The sequence below is a fragment of the Oryza brachyantha genome, chromosome 4, assembly GCF_000231095.2.
Source record: "Oryza brachyantha chromosome 4, ObraRS2, whole genome shotgun sequence".
Classification (NCBI taxonomy): domain Eukaryota; kingdom Viridiplantae; phylum Streptophyta; class Magnoliopsida; order Poales; family Poaceae; genus Oryza; species Oryza brachyantha.
Window position 1 is genome coordinate 6,515,234 of NC_023166.2, and position 8,551 is coordinate 6,523,784.

Consider the following 8,551-nt stretch of genomic DNA (forward strand, 5'->3'; position numbering starts at 1 on the left):
AGCAGCAGCAGCTAGCTAGGTCGCTAGGGTACGTGGTGTGCAGCAGGCAGAGAGAACCCGACCTGTTTGCAGGAACCATCGGCTTGAGTTTAGGCTTTCAATTCTTTGCCTCTGGACTGCAACTTTCAGGCCCAGCAGTGGCTACCTAGCTACTCTCTCAAACAAACCAATTTTTTACTTTTTACCTGCAATGTATAACTCTTTATCTTATTAAAAAAATTTTACGATTAAATTTTTTATTTTTATTGGATGATAAATTATAAATAGTACTTTATGTGGGATTATTTTTTTTAATTTCTTAAATTTTTCGAATAAGACAGATGATTAAACGCTGGATATGAAAACCGAAAGATTGATTTGTTTTGAGACATAGGAAGTAGCTTGCTAGGGGTAAAAAAAGAGAGGGAATTTTTCATGTACTTGCAGTGGTAAAATACCACTCACTGTCTTCTGCGACAGGAGTGTACTGTAACTAGTGATTGATGAGCTACTTCAGATCGGTACCTTGTCCTATTTCTATTATTTATGTATACGAAAAAAAAAATCCTATTTTTGTAATTTTTATTTTTACCTTTTGAAGTGTAAGGATCAAGGGTGTTGTGAATATATAAAAGAGGGAATTTTTGTTTGGCTTATTTGTGAAAAAAGCCTAACTACATATTTGCAAACAAAAATAATTTGTGAATATATAAAATATTAATATATGTGTTGCAAGCAATCTAAAATTAAAGACTTAAAAATAAATTATGATAAAACACCAAAACAAACTCTAAATTTAAGGTTGAAAATATAAATTTTAGTTTGTAAGTATAAGCAGACAAAGATACAAGCATAAAACTTCTAATTATGACACTATTCACCCGTCACCTTTCAAAACATATTTTACTTCGAGGGCTCGTTCGGACCACAGGATTCTCATTACATTTTTGTTGGATTGGCAATATATTCTTTTGGACTTGGCAGTGTTTATGCATTTGGTTTACATGAATCATGCATAGGAATTTTGTCGCAATACCGTAGCAATTAACCATGTGAAAACGTGTATATATGTGTGTGTTCGAAGCCTTTGATACCATCAAATTCCCAATTTTATTTTGAGAAAGAAATTCCTGTATTTCTTATTTCTATTTTTTGCATACGCAACCCTATATTATTATCGTGTTTTGCTACTTATAGTATTTTTCCTATCATGTATTCCAAAGAAACCTTAACTTTAAGAGATTACTATTAATTCTGTAATTCCTATGGTTTATATATATGTAAGCCTAAGGCCATGTTCAGTAAGGAGCGGTGTAAGTTAACTTATCCTGGTACGAAAAATATACTAATACTTTAGTACATGATTAATTACTTAAAAATATAAAATAGTTTAAGATGGTTTTCTAAACTAACTTTTCTATAGAAAATTTTTGTGAAATATACATCGTTTAGTAGTTCGGAAAGCGTGCACGCTAAAAATGAGGGGTTAAGTTAACTTATAAGGGTGGGCGTACGCGGCCAAAGTCACGAGGAGGAGGCGGCGGTTTGCTCTCAGCTTTCGGTAGTGATTTGGGATGAGGGCAAAGAATATTTTTTTTTATTGACTGTGGTTCTCATGTCTTAAGGATGAGATAGGCACTAAGATATAGTACAGACAAAAGGTGGGTTCACCTATATATCATGTGACATTCCTTACTGTCGACGGGAGTCCCTATACTAATCATGCCATGTTTTTTTCGACGCCGTTGACTTTTTATTTATGTTTGACCCTTCGTCTTATTCAAAAGTTTTATCCAAATGTATAAAATTATAAATCATACTTAAAGTTACTTTAGTAATAAATCAAATTATAATAAAATAGTCAATAATTATATATATTTTTTTAAATAAGACAAAGAGTGAAACGTAGATAAAAAAATCAACGATGTCAAACAAAGAAATCGGAGGGAGTAATACTTATGTGGAATCCAACAAGCAGAAATATTAAGACAAAGAAACACTGTAGGATAGAGTGAGTGAGAGACTATGACTTCCAAGTAAGATAGTAAGAGCATCTCCAAGAGAATGATCAAGTAACTCACTGTATCAAATTTTAGCACTTCTATTAAAAAATGATCTATAAAAAACAACTATTCATATGACTTGCCAAGCCATATGCACGCTTAAACTTGCTCCTCAATGGCTAAATATGACAAATCTCCCTCTCACCATGTTGGATGGTTATCCATGGGTCCCACAGGAAGGAACCCACATTTTATAGAGAAATATAGCGTGGATACGAAGAGTTCGTCAGAGGTGTGGGAGTTATTAAAATTTGGAGAGTGGTAACTAGCCGTTAGGGTTTGGAGAGTCAGGATGGAGAGTTTGTCGGAGTGCACATCAATTTGATGACACAATCTTTACACATGAATGGCAAAAATAAGATTTAGAGAGGCAAATTTTAGCCATGCTCTTGGAAATCTAGATTTTCAAATGGACTTTTTCCATATATATTAGTTTGAAACTTGGCTTGAATAATTGTCCAGGCGATATTCCGTTTGCTTCCATTGATGGCTTCAAGCTTCGTGATTTTACATGCTCAATCCGTTCTATATTATAAGATTTTCGGTATTTATCTAAATTCTTTCATATATCAGTGTATTTATTTGTATATGCATAGATTGATTAGCATATATATAAATCTATGTAATGCTAGAAAGTCTTATAATATAAAACGAAAGAACGTATTTATTGAAAATGTCTTAAAAACTATTATTTTCTTAACTTGGAGCTTGTTTGGAATACCAAATCTTTCTTTGAAAATTCACGGATATCTATGGTCATTTAAAAAAATACAGTGATGGTAGCAATCAATCCGCCACCCTACCTGTTCCTATTGTACTTTTTATAAATAATCTCTTGAACTTCTTAGTATTAAGAAACAATTAAAATCTAAATATATAGCCACATATAGAATCAAACTACGATACATTTTTCAAAAAAAATGCACAACATATTTCATGAGAAATATATTTCTATATTCATTTTACAAAATGTTATATCCAAAGAAAAGCACACGCATTTAACTATTTTTTAAATTCAGAAACCTGAAGTTCCTTTCACAGAAAATCAACATATATATGGCCATTTTGGCACAAGAGAACACAAAAATTCCCGACACTACAAACGGGCCGTGCAGCTAGGAACACACAAGAGGCCAGCCTCCCACGAAGCCCGAGGCCTGCCTGGTGTGCCCACAGCCTCTCCTCCCTCTTGCAAAAACCCTTGACAAAAAACTGCAGGTTCTGTTCTTGCAGCTAGCTTTGTGTGTGCTCGCATCGTCTTGCACGATTCCTTCTGATTCCTGACCCACATATATATGCATGCATTCAGCTATGCTATATTTAATTTACAGAGCTATATATTCTACTCTTCGTCGTTCGCCTCGACCAGCTGCTAGCTAGCAACACTGTAGACGTCTTAAAACATCCCTAACAACTCATCTAAATTTGATCATCCATATTTTCATTTAGATGATCATTTAAAACAGTTTCACCCTTTATATCTCTTTGTACTTCATCCACATATCATTTTGGAGGATGTAGAGAACATCTAAATATAGAGTTTCTCTCTCCTGATATAGATGACATGTAAAAATAAAAGATATGATAGATGTTCTGTTAGAGCTCCACTTAATAGCTGTTCGGGATTCTCTTACATCCCATGTATTAGTAGAATATTCCCTCCGTTCCATGATATAATCATTTAGACGATTTAAATTTTCTATCACAATATAAATATTTCTATATTAATTGTATTATTTCAATTATTATCGTGATTCAAGAGACAATAGCTGTATTCTAAAACGGAAGCAGGAGTACATGCATCGACAGATGGGTCGTAATCTGACGGGATGGGCTTGGATTTAGGCTTTACCTCTGATCCATCCATGGGTTGGTGTGCCGTGCAGCATAGTAGTACAACCTCTGTCTCCAAATAAAATTATTTTCTAGTTTTTTTATGCAATGTTTTGACTCTTCGTTTTATTTAAAATTTTTTTGTGATTAATAGTTTTGTTCTTACCAGATGATAAAACATGAATAATAATTTATACTGACTAATATTTTTAAGTTTTTTACAATTTCTCAAATAAGGTGAATGGTTAAACGTTGGATATGAAAAATAAAAAACAAAGTTATTATGGGAAAAGGTAGTAGCGAATTAGCGTACATTTGCATGCATGGTAAACGGTGAAAAACAAAAACTTCACCTCGATCTGAATGCATGCATGTACTACTAGATCATGCTCGACACAGTAGAAAGAGTATCAAGGCCAGTACTGCGTTTCTTTCTCAGAAGCTATGGCGTACGGTTATTTTGCTTTTTCTAAGGCAACATATATGTATGTACTACCTCTGTATTTTTTATATAACGCTGCCATTAACTTTTAGATTCACGTTTGATCTTTTGTTTTATTTAAAAAATTATATAATTATTAATTATTTTGTTATAATATGATTATTATTATAGGAACTTTAAATATGTTTTATAATTTTGTATATTTAGATATAAATTTTGAATAAAACGAACGGTCAAACGTAGATTCAAAATCAAAGATGTAAAAAATTATGGTGGGAGTACCTACTGTGTTTGCGTGCAAAAAGTTCAAGGGAAGGAATATATATGTACGGGCAAACGAATATATATGTACATTCAGTTGCAGTGCGGGCAAAAGTTTGGACAACTTTTCACCTTTCCTCCATGGAGAAAAAGAGCATAGTTGGGTGTGTCATATACTTGCACCTAATTTTTCGTTACACTCAGCTCTCTCTCTCGCTCTATAATAAGGAGAGGGTGTGTGTTTTGCTAGAATGAGTCAAGACTCATGGACTACATTGTGAGTCAGGATTTTGGTCGTCGGATATGAGACAAAATAGTTGATCCAAACCACTTGTCGACGTATTTTTATACTTGTTTTTTTGCTATTTCTAGTGATGGGGAGAAAATCGTTTGGTTTGTTAGTTTGTACGAGTAGAATCGTTGGATCTGAGTTATTTTCTCCCCATCATTAAAAATAGCAGCCCGTGACTCATTAAGCAGCACGTGGGTCACGACTCATTTAGCAAAAATATATACCCTTTCAAGTTTAGATTGATTATACATAAATAAAAAGAGAGAAAAATATGACAAACTTAAATTACTCTAAAATTGAAAGGCTCTCATCGTTTTGCTTTTTAGAAGAAAAGGCAAAAACACGTTCTTGCAAACGAAAAATAAGTTACAGGTAAAACTTTTATACACGTGTCCATAGCAACTCAAAAGCAAAAGTTGTAAAAGAAACCACGGTGAAAAACCCCCAAAATCAAGTCTAAATTAAGTTTGAAAATTTAAATTTTAGCTCATAAGCAGTTGTAACTGCGAAACGATATGAGCCAAAATTTTTATACTTTTGACTGCTAAGAAATAATAAAGTTGTATTTGAAATAATATGTAAAGGTGGCGAATAAAAGTATACGTAGAATATATCTCAATGACATCAACAAAGCCGAATCGACGAACATAAAACACGAGATCCCGTTGGAATGATGGGACGTACTTGAAGTTCCTGCTAATTAAACCTTGCCAATTATCAATCATGCATGTTAAAGAAACGAAAGGGTTATTGTAGAGCAATCTTAGGAGCAAGGTAATAATCTTTTATTTTCGCTAAAAGATTTTTGGGTTTTGGTTTTACCTATCATTTAATCCCATCTGATAGATGTGTTTAACTCTGTTTCGATCCTACAATCTGAGGTTAAGAAGAGGATGGCCAAACACCGCCAGAATTTGGGGGTTCTAATCCACAGTCCACACTGTGTTTCTAGGTCGCCATCCATAAAATGAAAAAAAGGCACATACTCATATATTATCAGCTCTAACTTAACGATATACTCCCTCCATTTATTTTTGTTTGACGTTTTCGACCGGATCTAGAAAATTAAGGAAGCTATGAATTGACGCTTTTGCCCTTCCTTCCTATCCCTTGCGTGCTGTTTTGTTTGTCCTGTTTTGTTGGATGATGGAGGCATCAGGAGCAAGGATGGAAATTCTTGTATGAGAGGAGGTGGGCTTAACTGCAAATGTCAAACAAAAGAAACGATTCCGGTTTGAACTAGAGCGTCAAATAAAAATAAATGGAGGAAGTAGCTTCATTTCTAAATACAAGCTGGCCCTCCTGTAACATTGAACCAAATTCGGCATACTCATCATAGACCCAAAACTGAGCTAGACTTAGGGCAGCTAGTACTGGGGGCGTTCCGAATAGCTACAGTGCCGGAAAACTTTTCACCGGTCATGTTTGGAATCTTCGGTCATGGCAATTTTTTCCTGGAGACGCCATCGCTCCTGTGCCATGGTGCTGCCATTTCACCCAGGCGATGTCATACGTGTTCTATCCTGCCATTGCACAAGCATGAAGCTAAAATATGCTAAACTAAATCTCTGTCAGGGGTAATAGATAGATAGATAGATCAGAACATTGGGCCTTCTTTTCTAGCAACTTGTAAAGAAAACAATGAGCACTTGTTCTTTTTAGAAGTCTGAACAACTCAAGTATGGAGCTTAATTATGTCTGAATTAGTACATGGCAGATCAAGTTTGTTGCTTGGTTAGCCGATCCCTGCGCTCTCTTGTTCTTGATACATCGTGTGCAAATTTTTGTGACATGTGGCTAACTGCATATCCTTGTGATGATAGATGGTAAGTTTTGTTATCTTCTACTAATTAACAGTTTGACATGTAGGTAGATGCCTGAATTTCAGAAGATGGGGAGCCGAGTCAAAATCAAGTTATGGAGTTTACTACATAAACGGTAACGTACAGTACAATCATCGTGCAATAACAACACAACATATATGTAGTAACAACGTACGGTCGAATCCCGGTGTCTTCGACTATGTGCATATATATAGCCTACAAAGCACTAGCTTGCAATGTATATAAATGCCAAACAGAAAAGGATCCTCTGAGTCTACATGTCAGTAGCACAAGTACATAGCAGTTATTTCAGGGGATTCGGTTCCATGCTAAGCATGCATATACAGAGAACCAGGTAATGACTGATCCTCTTATCATGTCATTATGAGTAGCTAGAACATACAGTAGCCAGCTAGCTCACTTTTAGAGAAGCAGGTAATGCTTGACAAAACATATCGGTCTTGCTCTTTGTTTGAACCATAGATATCTGCACAGATGGTAGCCAATACCATTCATTTGCCTGTGCAAACTTCACTCATCGTCTTTTCCATTCTCTCCTCGGTCTCTAGATCCTACCCTCCACCGCCACATCGCTCTTCAATCCTCTTCTATTGGATCCTCTTCTAGAGCTCTTCATAATTGCACTAGATCATTAACATTTATTCCAAAGAGATTGTCTATGGTGCTCTTTAGTAGTTACTTCCTCTTTTTCATAATGTAAGAATGATTGACTTTTTTGCTTGTAATTTGATCATTTGTCTTATTCAAAAAATTATGGAAATATCATTTATTTTTCTTATGACTTATTTTATTATCAAAAGAACTTTAAGCACGACTTATCTTTTTTATATTTGTACTAAATTTTTGAATAAAACGAATTGGGTCAAACGTTACAACCAAAAAAGTCAAACATCTTACATTATGAAACGGAGGTAGTAGTATTTTATTCCCATCACTATCATCCATGGAAGAATCTCGACCATTCATTTAGAGTTGTACTATTAGAAAAATATATATATACTGATGTGGTAGCGTACATATATTCCGATCAAAACTCAAAAATTTTTGTAATACGGTTGTATATCAATCTTTTAGATTGGGTAGTTCCTTACATACCATAAAGCATGAGTATTGTTGACGATGATAAATTAATGGTGACACATCAATGAGGGCTGATATGAATAGCCTCAACAAGATTTTTAATTCTAAAGAGCAAAGTTGATGATGTATTAATGGGTGTTGGGATCAATGGCCTCAACAATATTTTTTACAATGAACAAAATGATGATGGTTTAGTGAGTTGAGATGAATTGATCCTGCAAACCACACTAAACTGCATACGTCTGATGTGGCTCATTAGCATGAGAGTTGAGATGAAATGGACATTCATCTCGGTTGAGTATATGCAACATGTTCATCTTACTGGGATATGCTCAATACAGTTTGATATTCGTCATTCTAATGTGCTTCATTGGGGCTAGGTGTATTATCTCTGTGTCCGTCATCTACTGGTAAATTGAGATAATATTTGTGTATCATGTGTATTACAAACTGATGAACTGAAGGAGAAACTAGTAGTACAGTTCAACTATCTTTATGGGGCAGCGTTCTCTGCTCATTGGACGCTTGCTACCCACTCTGTAGCACATATTGTTCCAGTAACCTGTTACTGTTCTTCAACTAAATATGATCATGTCATCAAACAATCTCATCTCTACTCTTCCACGACAGTTTTTGATGGATATCTCGAAACGGGCTATTGGACTACTTCGGGGTTACAGAATGTCCACGATACATGGAGAGAAAAAAGACTGCAATAGACATACGTCTTGTGGTCTAGGACACAAGAACTGCTGGG